Genomic DNA, 14,286 nt, shown 5'->3' on the forward strand with positions numbered 1-14,286 from the left:
GACACTTTTCAGAGAACAAATTAGTTAGCATAAAAATAAAGCCAGAAAATGAAGAGCTGTTTAATCACTCAATTGGATTTTTCTGCAAGCGTATTTCTTTTTCTCTGCAACCCACTGCTAAGTTGTGCTTCCTAGCTGTTCTTTTATAAAATCACTTAATCAAATCTAACTCTGATTACATCAGAGAAGGCCAGGTACCCTACACCATAAGAGGGGGTTTGAAATTTTGACTTGTCTACTTAAAGATCACCAAAATCTGATGACAAGGTCAATAACATCCCTGGGTGGGATTGAACCACCAACCCTTTGGTTAATAACCAAACACACTAACCGATTGCACCACCGAGACACTTTGCAAAAGTACATACTGACAAAGGTTAATAAGCATTCATCTAGAACGTTTCCTAGAAAACTTTAAAAAGTCAATAATCTGGAGAGTTTTTGTAAGATGTTTCTTCCATCAACCAATGAAGAAACGCATTGGTACTTTCCCATGATGAGTGAGTGCTTCAGGATCTCTTGCACTTACATGTGCAGCAGAGTACTGCAATGGAAGCATGCTGGGCCCCTTAACCCAGAGGTAGGCAGATTGAAACTATCCTCTGCTATATGCATTTTTTTTTTGTTAATTAAAGTAATCCAAAACTGGGATTGATATTTTTGCTCTTTTATTTTTACTTAAAGTACAATAACTTTTACCATTTTAATTTGTTTTAATAGTATATTGACAGTATTGTTTTCTTTCAAAAATCCACTTAATTTTCTTTACCCTATTATTAAAATGGTAATTGACAAAAACAAACTACATTGTCACCAGAAGAGCAATACAAAATGTACAAGTGATATATTAAAATCATCTTTCCAGCTTGAATTTCAATGATGCATTGGGGCAACGATTTTGTGAGAAACATCTTCACCCTTAAATAAAGATTTTCTTAATTCCTTACCTGTGTGCTAATTAGATATCACCTTGTTTTCACATTAAACAGACTTCCACATGAGAAAGCAGCAAGGATGCAGTGGCGTTAATGTTTCCTGGTGTCAACCTGTATTATTTCAGTAGATATTGAAATGAGGATGCATCTTGCTGCCTTTCCAATGAAGCAAGTTTAATTTAGTAATAGGTGAAAAACCATCCCTACAAAGATGTTAATCAGATACTTGGCTTTGTGGACACTTTTCAGAGAACAAATTTGTTAGCATAAAAATAAAGCCAGAAAATGAAGAGCTGCTTAATCACTCAATTTGATTTTTTTGCCAGCATATTTCTTTTTCTCTGCAAACCACTGCTAAATTGTGCTTCCTAGCTGTTTTTATAAAATCACTGAATCAAATCTAACTCTGATTACATCAGAGAAGGCCAGGTACCCTACACCATAACAGGGGTTTTTGAAATTTTGACTTGTCTACTTAAAGATCACCAAAATCTGATAACAAGGTCAATTACATCCCTGGGTGGGATTGAACCACCAACCTTTTGGTTAATAGCTGTACACACTAACTGATTGCGCCACAGCGACACTTTGCAAAAGTACATACTGACAAAGGCTAATAAGCATTCATCTAGAACGTTTCCTAGAAAAACTTTAAATAGTCAATAATCTGGAGAGTTTTTGTAAGATGTTTCTTCCATCAACCAATGAAGAAACACATTGGTACTTTCCCATGATGAGTGAGTGCTTCAGGATCTCTTGCAATTACATGTGCAGCAGAGTACTGTAATGGAAGCATGCTGGGTCCATAGCCCAGAGGTAGGCAGATTGAAACTATCCTCTGCTATATGCGTTTTTTTTTTTGTTAATTAAAGTAATCCAAAACTGGGATTGATATTTTTGCTCTTTTATTTTTACTTAAAGTACAATAACTTTTACCATTTTCATTTGTTTTAATAGTATATTGACAGTATTGTTTTCTTTCAAAAATCCACTTAATTTTCTTTACCCGATTATTAAAATGGTAATTGACAAAAACAAACTACATTGTCACCAGAAGAGCAATACAAAATGTACAAGTGATATATTAAAATCATCTTTCCAGCTTGAATTTCAATGATGCATTGGGGCAACGATTTTGTGAGAAACATCTTCACCCTTAAATAAAGATTTTCTTAATTCCTTACCTGTGTGCTAATTAGATATCACCTTGTTTTCACATTAAACAGACTTCCACATGAGAAAGCACAAAGGATGCAGTGGCGTTAATGTTTCCTGGTGTCAACCTGTATTATTTCAGTAGATATTGAAATGAGGATGCATCTTGCTGCCTTTCCAATGAAGCAAGTTTAATTTAGTAATAGGTTAAAAACCATCCCTACAAATGTGTTAATCAGAAACTTGGCTTTGTGGACACTTTTCAGAGAACAAATTTGTTAGCATAAAAATAAAGCCAGAAAATGAAAAGCTGTTTAATCACTCAATTGGATTTTTTTGCCAGCATATTTCTTTTTCTCTGCAACCCACTGCTAAATTGTGCTTCCTAGCTGTTTTTATAAAATCACTGAATCAAATCTAACTCTGATTACATCAGAGAAGGCCAGGTACCCTACACCATAAGAGGGGGTTTGAAATTTTCACTTGTCTACATAAAGATCACCAAAATCTGATAACAAGGTCAATTACGTCCCTGGGTGGGATTGAACCACCAACCTTTTGGTTAATAGCCTTACACAGTAACTGATTGCGCCACAGCAACACTTTGTAAAAGTCCATACTGACAAAGGCTAATAAGCATTCATCTAGAACGATTCCTAGAAACATTTTAAAAAGTCAATAATGTGGAGAGTTTTTGTAAGATGTTTCTTCCATCAACCAATGAAGAAACACATTGGTACTTTCCCATGATGAGTGAGTGCTTCAGGATCTCTTGCACTTACATGTGCAGCAGAGTACTGTAATGGAAGCATGCTGGGTCCATAACCCAGAGGTAGGCAGATTGAAACTATCCTCTGCTATATGCATTTTTTTTTTGTTCATTAAAGTAATCCAAAACTGGGATTGATATTTTAGCTTTTATTTTTACTTAAAGTACAATAACTTTTACCATTTTAATTTGTTTTAGTGCAAATGGCATATCAGCAGTCAGCACTAACTGGTGACATGCCATTTGTACAAGTAAGCCATGTGTGACTAATATATAAACATGCTTTATTAAATAACACCTCAAACTATCATACCCAGGATTCAAACCTATAACCTGTTGAATTCTAATCAAACACCCTACCCATGGAGCTACTTGATCCTGCATCTTTTCTAACCTCCAAAAACAGATTCAGTTGCATTTTCCAGCGTGTTTTGTTTGCGCCTTTGCAAATGTCTTACATCGACAAACTTATTTAGTACTATTTTGCAAATAGGGTTACATTGTCGCAACATTGTGTTCCCTAATTGCTTGATTTTTTAAATGCAACAATTGATAAAGACACCTGATAATTGCTCTGTGGAGTCTTATTTTGTGTTTTGTGTTTAGTCTTTAGATCTGAATTTGAATGTACTTGTGAACTAACTTAATTTCCTACTTCTAAATTCATTCCTAAATTCACTACTTACATGAATCCTGTAGTTGGGCATTTTGGGACTTCGATTGTGGGCATTGTTTTGTGTCCAGACCAGCAGCAGGTGGTGTGCATTTGCTGGAAAGGCATCGAAGACCTCCGATATGCTGCATCTCCTGATGTGTGTCTCCCTCAAGTGGCTGTCAGCAAATGCCTGCTAGACACCCCATTCCAAGCTGATTGTGACATCATGGAACATGCATCATAGAACAGGCATGCTAAAACATGGGTCTTCAACCTGCGACCCTCCAGCTGCTGTGGAACTACACATCCCAGCATGCCCTGCCTCAGTTTTAGCATACCTTAATAGCAAAACTGTGGCAGGGCATGCTGGGATGTGTAGTTTCACAGCAGCTGGAGGGCCACAGGATAAAGACCCATGTGCTAGAGCCAAGCCACAGGTACATTGAATGCTAGCAAGCTGAATATTTAAATCCTTTTTGTTCCGCAGCATTCCAATGCGGAAGATTCCATGGAACCAGAGATCCTTCCATTGAGAAGGACATGCTGCCTGGATGACTACACTGTGCAAATTAAATCACGGAGCCAGTTGGCTTGTGGGTGGCTCTGGTGACTGGGTGGTTGGGTGGGTGGTGTGTCGGAAGTGGAGCGCATGCAAATGATTGTGTATCATCCAGCTAGTGAGAGAGAAAACTCATGCAGGAGTGTTCCTGCTTGTCAGTGGGTTATGCACCTTGCCAGACGTTAAATCTACATAGAGCAGCTGGAGGGGACAAGAGCAGGTTTGCAAAATATAGATAGAAGAGCATATATGCTGGCGCATTCTCCATGATTGTGTCAGCTTATGTTTTGGTGCACTGCACTTTCCTCCACTAAGTTTTAGCCATTTTTGTTAAGCTCAAGTGTAGTTGCTTCTCGGCCTTTTGGCTGTGATCTTGTATCGTGGTTGAAGGGTCTGCTGGAGGGAGGGATTGTTTTCTTCATTGGCGAAAGACCAAAGATATTCCAGGATGGAAGGCTTGGGAACACTATCTGTTTTTCAGTTGTGGAAGAGCACAGAGGTCGGATTGGACTACATTCTATAGTAAAGGATATCTTTCTATTTATTGACCCTCCCCTTATATGTGTCTGTGTTACAATAAAGCTTCGGTTTTGTGAATCCCTCACCCTCTTACACTCCACACCCATAGCCTTATTAACTGTTGTATTATTGTATACTTTAAATGTATAGTGCAGTTCATGATTTATAGTGTAGACTGGCCTGTGCTGTAGTTCTTGAACTGTACTATACCGTCAGCATTTGTATTGTGTTTTGGCTGTGCTGCAACACTGTATTTATGTGTGCAATGTTTATGTATGTTTTTTTTTTATGTCAATAAAGACTGCTTTTTCAAGCCAATATCTGAAAACAATCAATGTTTATCTTTGATGGCAATAAAAGTGGTATGATATTTGATGCTTTTGAAATCCAATATCTGATATGTCCCCTATCTGGGAACCATATATTAAATGGCTTTTCAGAAAAGGGAGATGGGAGAAGAGCTTTCATTACTTGTAGGACCGATGCACATAAAGAAGCAAAAAAACATACATAAACATTACACACATAAGTACCGCGTTGCGGCACAGCCAAAACACAATAGAAATGCTGATGGTATAGTACAGTTCAAGAACTACAGCACAGGCCAGCCTACACTATAAATCATGAACTGCACTATACATTTAAACTGTACAATAATACAACAGTTAATAAGGCTATGGGTGTGGAGTGTAAGAGGGTGAGGGAATCACAAGCCCGAAGCTTTATTGAAAGACTGACACATATAAGGGGAGGTTTAATAAATAGAAAGACATCCTTTACTATAGAATGTAGTCCAATCCGACCTCTGTGCTCTTCCACAACTGAAAAACAGATAGTGTTCCCAAGCCTTCCATCCTGGAATATCTTTGGTCTTTCGCCAATGAAGAAAGCAATCCCTCCCTCCAGCAGACCCTTCAACCACAATACAAGATCACAGCCAAAAGGCCGAGAAGCAACTACACTTGAGCTTAACAAAAATGGCTAAAACTTAGTGGAGGAAAGTGCAGTGCACCAAAACATAAGCTGACACAATCATGGAGAATGCGCCAGCATATATGCTCTTCTATCTATATTTTGCAAACATGCTCTTGTCCCCTCCAGCTGCTCTATGTAGATTTAACGTCTGGCAAGGTGCATAACCCACTGACAAGCAGGCACACTCCTGCATGAGTTTTCACTCTCACTAGCTGGATGATACACAATCATTTGCATGTGCTCCACCTCCGACACACCACCCACCCAACCACCCAGTCACCAGAGCCACCCACAAACCAACTGGCTCCGTGATTTAATTTGCACAGTGTAGTCATCCAGGCAGCATGTCCTTCTCAATGGAAGGATCTCTGGTTCCATGGAATCTTCCGCATTGGAATGCTGCGGAACAAAAAGGATTTAAATATTCAGCTTGCTAGCATTCAATGTACCTGCGGCTTGGCTCTAGCACATGGGTCTTCATCCTGTGGCCCTCCAGCTGCTGTGAAACTACACATCCCAGCACGCCCTGCCACAGTTTTGCTATAAGGTATGCTAAAACTGAGGCAGGGCATGCTGGGATGTGTAGTTCCACAGCAGCTGGAGGGTCGCAGGTTGAAGACCCATGTTTTAGCATGCCTGTTCTATGATGCATGTTCCGTGATGTCACAATCAGCTTGGAATGGGGTGTCTAGCAGGCATTTGCTGACAGCCACTTGAGGGAGACACACATCAGGAGATGCAGCATATCGGAGGTCTTCGATGCCTTTCCAGCAAATGCACACCACCTGCTGCTGGTCTGGACACAAAACAATGCCCACAATCGAAGTCCCAAAATGCCCAACTACAGGATTCATGTAAGTAGTGAATTTAGGAATGAATTTAGAAGTAGGAAATTAAGTTAGTTCACAAGTACATTCAAATTCAGATCTAAAGTCTAGGTAGGCCTCACGTCCTGGCAGCCGCCAGCATTTAAAAATGCCTTGATTAGAGGTACGGAATTAAATGTAGATAAGAAGTAGACACAAAATAAGACTCCGCAGAGCAGTTATCAGGTGTTTTTATCAATTGTTGCATTTAAAAAATCAAGCAATTAGGGAACACAATGTTGCAACAATGTAAACCTATTTGCAAAATAGTACTAAATAAGTTTGTCGATGTAAGACATTTGCAAAGGCGCATCCAAAACACGCTGGAAAATGCAACTGAATCTGTTTTTGGAGGCTAGAATAGGAAATGTGCATCGGTCCTACAAGTACTGAAAGCTCTTCTCCCATCTCCCTTTTCTGAAAAGCCATTTAATATATGGTTCCCAGATAGGGGACATATCAGATATTGCCTTTCAAAAGCAGCAAATATCATACCACTTCTATTGCCATCAAAGATAAACATTGATTGTTTTCAGATATTGGATTGAAAAAGCAGTCTTTATTGACATAAAGAAGCAAAAAAACATACATAAACATTACACACATAAGTACTGTGTTGCAGCACAGCCAAAACACAATACAAATGCTGTCGGTATAGTACAGTTCAAGAACTACAGTACAGGTCAGCCTAAACTATAAATCATGAACTGCACTATACATTTAAACAATACAATAGTTAATAAGGCTATGGGTGTGGAGTGTAAGAGGGTGACGGAATCACAAGCCCAAAGCTTTATTGAAAGACAGACACATATAAAGGGAGGATTAATAAATACAAAGATACCCTTTACTATAGAATGTAGTCCAATCCGGTCTTTCAACTCTTCCACAACTGAAAAACGGATAGTGTTCCCAAGCCTTCCATCCTGGAATATCTTCAGTCTCTCGCCAATGAAGAAAACAATCCCTCCAGCAGACTCTTCAACCACAATACAATATCACAGCCAAAAGAGCGAGAAGCAACTACACTTGCGTTTAAACAAAATGGCTAAAACTTAGTGGAGGAAAGTGCAGTGCACCAAAACATAAGCTGACACAATCATGGAGAATGCGCCAGCATATATGCTCTTCTGTGTATATTTTCCAAACCTGCTCTTGTCCCCTCCAGTTGCTCCATGTAGATTTGACGTCTGGCAAGGTGCATAACTCACTGACAAGCAGGCACACTCCTGCATGAGTTTTCTCTCTCACTAGCTGGATGATACACATTCATTTGCATGTGCTCCACCTCCGACACACCGCCCACCCAACCACCCAGTCACCAGAGCCACCCACAAGCCAACTGGCTCCGTGATTTAATTTGCACAGTGCAGTCATCCAGGCAGCATGTCCTTCTCAATGGAATAATCTCTGGTTCCATGGAATCTTCCGCATTGGAATGCTGCGGAACAAAAAGGATTTAAACATTCAGCTTGCTAGCATTCAATGTACCTGCGGTTTGGTTCTAGCACATGGGTCTTCATCCTGTGGCCCTCCAGCTGCTGTGAAACTACACATCCCAGCATGCCCTGCCACAGTTTTGCTATTAAGGTATGCTAAAACTGAGGCAGGGCATGCTGGGATATGTAGTTCCACAGCAGCTGGAGGGTCGCAGGTTGAAGACCCATGTTCTAGCATGCCTGTTCTATGATGCATGTTCCGTGATGTCACAATCAGCTTGGAATGGGGTGTCTAGCATGCATTTGCTGACAGCCACTTGAGGCAGACACACATCAGGAGATGCAGCATATCGGAGGTCTTCGATGCCTTTCCAGCAAATGCACACCACCAGCTGCTGGTCTGGACACAAAACAATGCCCACAATTGAAGGCTCAAAATGCCCAACTACAGGATTAATGTAAGTAGTGAATTTAGGAATGAGTTTAGAAGTAGGAAATTAAGTTAGTTCACAAGTACATTCAAATTCAGATCTAAAGACTAGGTAGGCCTCACGTCCTGGCAGCACCCAGCATTTAAAAATGCCTTGATTATAGGTAGGGAATTAAATGTAGATAAGAAGTAGACACAAAAGAAGACTCCACAGAGCAATTATCAGGTGTCTTTATCAATTTTTGCATTTAAAAAATCAAGCAATTAGGGAACACAATGTTGCGACAATGTAACCCTATTTGCAAAATAGTACTAAATAAGTTTGTCGATGTAAGACATTTGCAAAGGCGCAAACAAAACACGCTGGAAAATGCAACTGAATCTGTTTTTGGAGGTTAGAATAGATGCAGGATCAAGTAGCTCAATGGGTAGGGTGTTTGATTAGAATTTAACAGGTTATAGGTTTGAATCCTGGGTATGATAGTTTGAGGTGTTATTTAATAAAGTATGTTTATATATTAGTCACACATGGCTTACTTGTACAAATGGCATGTCACCAGTTAGTGCTGACTGCTGATATGCCATTTACACAAACATGCCATGTGTGACTGTATATGCATTTAAGGAGGGCACCCCTGCAATACCACAAACCATTGAGTGTCAAGTATACTAGATTTATCTTCATATCTCATGTGCTTTCTCTGAGACCAATCTTGTTATGCCCCTTCCCCACAAGGCATGCGCCTTTTGTCCATATTGCAAAAATGGGGGGGAGGGCATATAATTCTCTGTCACAGGGCACCAAAAAGTCTAGTTATGGCTCTGGTATGCATTATGTAATCTGGCAGACCATCTCTCCAACACTGGCTGGTTGGAATAGAAATCCGGTTATCTATGTGAGCAAATGACCATCAACGATTTACTCTCAAACACTAAAAAATGGACAAAAATGGTCCCCTAAACAAATTGGTTAAATTTTGGGTTTAACCAATTTGTGTAATGACCATTTTTGACCACTTTTCTAGTGTTTGGGAGCAAATGGTTAATTGACATTTGCTCCTATACATTACCAGATTTTCATTCCATCCATCCAGACTGGATAGATAGCCTGACAGATAATTGTGTAGTGTACGCCCAGGATAACTGTTAGTCATGCTTTATTTTATGGCGGCACATAAATGGGTGGACAGATCCAGGGCAAGCACTGCCCACTCATGCATAGTTGTCAACTGATGTGAAGTTCCAGGGGGCAATCTCAGTTATAAAGAGAAGTATCTGGAAATTGTCCCTAGTTAAAAAAAAAAAAAAATTTTTTATCAACTCCATTTATTTAGTATGATATCCCAGGTGATAGGATGCCGGCAGTCAGAACAACATACTTTATTAAATAACACATCTCAAACTACCATACCCAGGATTCAAACCTATAACCTGTTGAATTCTAATCAAACACCCTACCTATTGAGCTATTTGATCCTGCATAAAAATTGTGAACATTATATGAAGCTATTGGTACTTTGCAAAAAAAAAGAATCAGCATTACAACGCAGCAGATCCATGCAGTTTGCAGCCACACACTACATGTATCTGCTCAGCCACAATGCTGATTATTTCTTCACAAAGTACAAGGTGAGCTCCAAACAGAATTCTCTAGCTTAGAATTATACCTTTCTTTGCCAAACCTAGAAGTCGGGCCCCCCACCCTGGGATCCCCCAGAGGGAGGCCTGCACCGTCATGCGGCAGGCTTGTCCGTTTTGGAAGCAGGCTGATGGGCAGCCCAGGATTGCTTCAGTCTGGGCTTGGCAGGTCTGGAAACATGAGCTTGCTTTGGGTATGCCTGACCTTGGGTACGCTTTACCTGGAGGATGAAAGGGCCAAGAAAAGTACTTTTAGCCTTCTGCGTGGTAGGAGTCATACTAGGTAGGCAAGCTGTTTTAGCAGTAGCCAGATCAGCTACAATCTTATTGAGGTCTTCTCCAAAAGGAGATTCAACTGAGGCAGCACAAGGGAACTCTCATCTGGGGACAACAACTGCAGGGAGAACACATATTTTCAGATGAACATGGGAGGGCAGAAGGCTGCCTAATACTGAAGCACCCCCAAACAACAAATCAAATGCAACTTACTTGACAGAGATGTGCCTGAGCAACGGCCCTCCCCAGCCCTATCCCAAATCATACTTATTTTGCATAGGAGATACCATGGTCATGAAGATTGTTCTCCCAGGGTTAGGTTCATTCATTGCATTCTGGGTATGCTGACCCCTGTGATTTCCCCAAATGTGGGAAACTCGACTGCATTATTTGTGGTAGTGGGGGACTGTGTTTGTGCTTTCCTCTGGTCAGCTCTGGTAAAAGTCAGATTTCTTTGTCTCAGATCTTCCTCTAGCCTTGTTCTTCTTTCGAGAGTTCCCTTGTGCTGCCTCAGTTGGATCTCCTTCACTTGACAGGGGGGTGCCCGAGCAGCGACCCTCCCCAGCTCTAGCCCAACTCCTACTTACCTGCCAGGTGAGATACTATGATCATGAAGTTGCTTCTCCCAGGGCAAGGCTCACCCATTGCACTCTGGGTGTGCTGCCCCTGCGATTTCCCCAAATGTGGGAAACTTGACTGCATAATTTGAGTTTTCCCTGGTCGGCTCTCATGTAATTCAGATCTCTTTGTCTCAGGTCTCTCTCCAGCCTAGTTTGCTGTCTGGTTCCACTTCTTTTTTCTTGAGCCCCTCCCTTCTATACCCTTGTGCACTATCCTGACTTCTCCTCCCGTCTGCTTACTTTGTGCCTCCCAATGCACAATGCAAACTACAGGTAGTGCTGCAGGGCCCACACCCTTTTACTTGCTTTACAGAGCAGCTCTGGAGCTGTTACAGTGCCCAGCTGCTGCAAGAAATCAGCTTGAATGCTTCAGGGGCTGGGGAATGGCCAACATGAGCCCCACACCGAAGGAGGGTGGGGGTGCTTAATGCGAACTAGGGGTCATCCAAGCACCACAAAAGGCCTCCATGCCCTGCACGCTCCTTTTCTCTTTTCATATGCAGACGAGGGTTGAAGCCAACTTTGACCCACTGCTTGGATGACATCACCATATTCAAATCCATCTGCTGCAGGCCATCCCCCAGGAATGCTTGCACTAGTTGTTGCATTTGGTTTGTTGTTTGGGGGTGCTTCAGTATTAGGCAGCCTTCTGCCACCCCATGTTCATCTGAAAATATGTGTTCTCCCTGCAGTTGTTGTCCCCAGATGAGAGTTCCCTTGTGCTGCCTCAGTTGAATCTCCTTTACTTGACAGAGATGTGCCTGAGCAACGGCCCTCCCCAGCCCTATCCCAAATCATACTTATTTTGCATAGGAGATACTATTGTCATGAAGATTGTTCTCCCAGATTTAATTAAGTGATTTTATAAAAAACAGCTAGGAAGCACAATTTAGCAGTGGGTTGCAGAGAAAAAAATAACATTTTAAACCTACCGGTAAATTTTTTCTCTCGTAGTCCGTAGAGGATGATGGGGACTCCGTAAGGACCATGGGGGATAGACGGGCTCCGCAGCAGACATGGGCACTTTAAGAAAGACTTTAGATCTGGGTGTGCACTGGCTCCTCCCTCTATGCCCCTCCTCCATACCTCAGTTAGAGAAACTGTGCCCAGAGGAGACGGACAGTACGAGGAAAGGATTTTTGTTAATCCAAGGTCAAGATTCATACCAGCCACACCAATCACACCGTATAACTTGTGATATACTACCCAGTTAACAGTATGAAAACAACATAGCATCAGTCCAAGACCGATGAAAACTAACATATAACCCTTATGTAAGCAATAACTATATACAAGTCTTGCAGAAGTAGTCCGCACTTGGGACGGGCACCCAGCATCCTCTACGGACTACGAGAAAAAGATTTACCGGTAGGTTTAAAATCTTATTTTCTCTTACGTCCTAAAAGATGCTGGGGACTCCGTAAGGACCATGGGGATTATACCAAAGCTCCCAAACGGGCTCCTGCGGATGACTCTGCAGCACCGATTGAGCAAACAGGAGGTCCTCCTCAGCCAGGGTATCAAACTTATAGAACTTTGCAAAGGTGTTTGAACCCGACCAAGTAGCAGCTCGGCACAGCTGTAGTGCCGAGACCCCCGGGCAGCTGCCCAAGAAGAGCCCACCTTCCTAGTGGAATGGGCCTTGACTGAATTAGGCAACGGCAATCCCGCCATAGAATGCGCCTGCTGAATCGTGTTACAGATCCAGAGAGCAATAGTCTGATTTGAAGCAGGGGTGCCAATCTTGTTGGCTGCATACAGGACAAACAGTGCTTCTGTTTTTCTGACTCTAGCCGTTCTGGCCACGTAAATTTTCAAAGCCCTGACCACATCAAGGGACTCGGAATCCTCCAAGTCACGCGTAGCCACAGGCACCACAATAGGTTGGTTCATATGAAAGGATGAGTCCACTTTTAGCAGGAATTGAGGACGGGTCTGCAATTCCGCTCTATCCATATGGAAAACCAGATAGGGGATTTTATGTGATAAAGCTGCTAATTCCGACACTCGCCTAGCGGAAGCCAAGGCTAATAACATGACCACCTTCCAAGTGAGATATTTAAACTCCACCATTTTAAGTGGTTCAAACCATAACCTTAACACCACGTTAAGGTCCCAAGGGACCACCGGAGGTACAAAAGGAGGCTGAATATGCAGTACTCCCTTCACAAAAGTTTGTACTTACTTCAGGAAGAGAGGCCAATTCCTTTTGAAAGAAAATGGATAAGGCCAAAATCTGAACCTTAATAGAGCCTAATTTTAGGCCCAAATTCACTCCAGTTTGTAGGAAGTGAAGGAAGTGGCCCAGGTGGAATTCTTACGTATGAGCATTCCTGGCCTCACACAAAGAAACATATTTTCGCCATATACAGTGATAATGTTTAGATGTCACGTCCTTCCTAGCCTTTATTAGCGTAGGAATGACCTCATCTGGAATACCCTTTTCCGCTAGGATCCGGCGTTCAACCGCCATGCCGTCAAACGCAGCCGCGGTAAGTCTTGGAACAGACAGGGCCCCTGTTGCAACAGGTCCTGTCTTAGAGGAAGTGGCCACGGATCTTCTGTGAGCATTTCCTGCAGATCTGGATACCAGGTCCTTCGCGGCCAATCTGGAACAATGAGAATTGTTCTTACTCCTCTTTTTCTTACTATTATCAACACCTTGGGTATGAGAGGTAGAGGAGGAAATACATAGACCGACCGGAACACCCACGGTGTCACTAGGGCGTCTACAGCTACTGCCCGAGGGTCTCTTGACCTGTTGCAATACCTCTGTAGCTTTTTGTTGAGGCGGGACGCCATCATGTCTATCTGGAACAGTCCCCACCGACTTGCAATCTGTGCGAAGACTTCCTGATGGAGTCCCCACTCTCCTGGATGTAGGTCGTGTCTGCTGAGGAAGTCTGCATCCCAGTTGTCCACTCCCGGAATGAACACTGCTGACAGTGCGCTTTGATAAAGCTAAATATTTATCTTATTTAAAACCCTTTGTGAGGTCTAAGAACACTGTACGCTATTTGCGTATGGAGTACCGTAAGGGTACGCTCGTTGCGTAACAATCGCTTAGCCGTGGTCGAGACGCTCAAGCGTCACGTTCGCTCACGGCCAAGAGATCACAGGCAGGCACGCTATTGGCTGCTGACTAACGTAATGGTTCGCTATAGCGTAACGGACGCTGTATCGGGAGCGGGCTGCTCGAGCGATACAGACGCTCACGAGAATACGCTGTTGGTATCGGGCACACTTATAGGTGAGCGACTACCGTAATGCTACGCTATCAGCGTAGCGGACGCTCGAGACCACGAGGAGATCACGAGCGGCGCCGACGCTCACAATGTTAAACCTTTATGTCTAAACCACAAACAATGTAATTTGCTGTAAAACCTTAGTGTAGAGATAGGGTGTAAATGCAACACTGTATAACCTTATTAACTCAAAAGCTGTTCGAGC

At 42.3% G+C, this 14,286-nt stretch overlaps 2 non-coding genes across 2 annotated transcripts; both read left to right on the plus strand.

The window, feature by feature from the left end:
* Positions 1–10,479: 10,479 nt before the first annotated feature.
* On the plus strand, positions 10,480–10,643 carry LOC135030139 (U1 spliceosomal RNA). The gene has a single exon (XR_010226192.1). It is a non-coding gene; the product is annotated as a U1 spliceosomal RNA (small nuclear RNA).
* Positions 10,644–10,795: 152 nt separating this feature from the next.
* Positions 10,796–10,958, plus strand: LOC135030031 (U1 spliceosomal RNA). The gene has a single exon (XR_010226099.1). It is a non-coding gene; the product is annotated as a U1 spliceosomal RNA (small nuclear RNA).
* Positions 10,959–14,286: the final 3,328 nt, after the last annotated feature.

Source organism: Pseudophryne corroboree, unplaced genomic scaffold, assembly GCF_028390025.1.
Source record: "Pseudophryne corroboree isolate aPseCor3 unplaced genomic scaffold, aPseCor3.hap2 scaffold_494, whole genome shotgun sequence".
Taxonomy (NCBI): Eukaryota; Metazoa; Chordata; class Amphibia; order Anura; family Myobatrachidae; genus Pseudophryne; species Pseudophryne corroboree.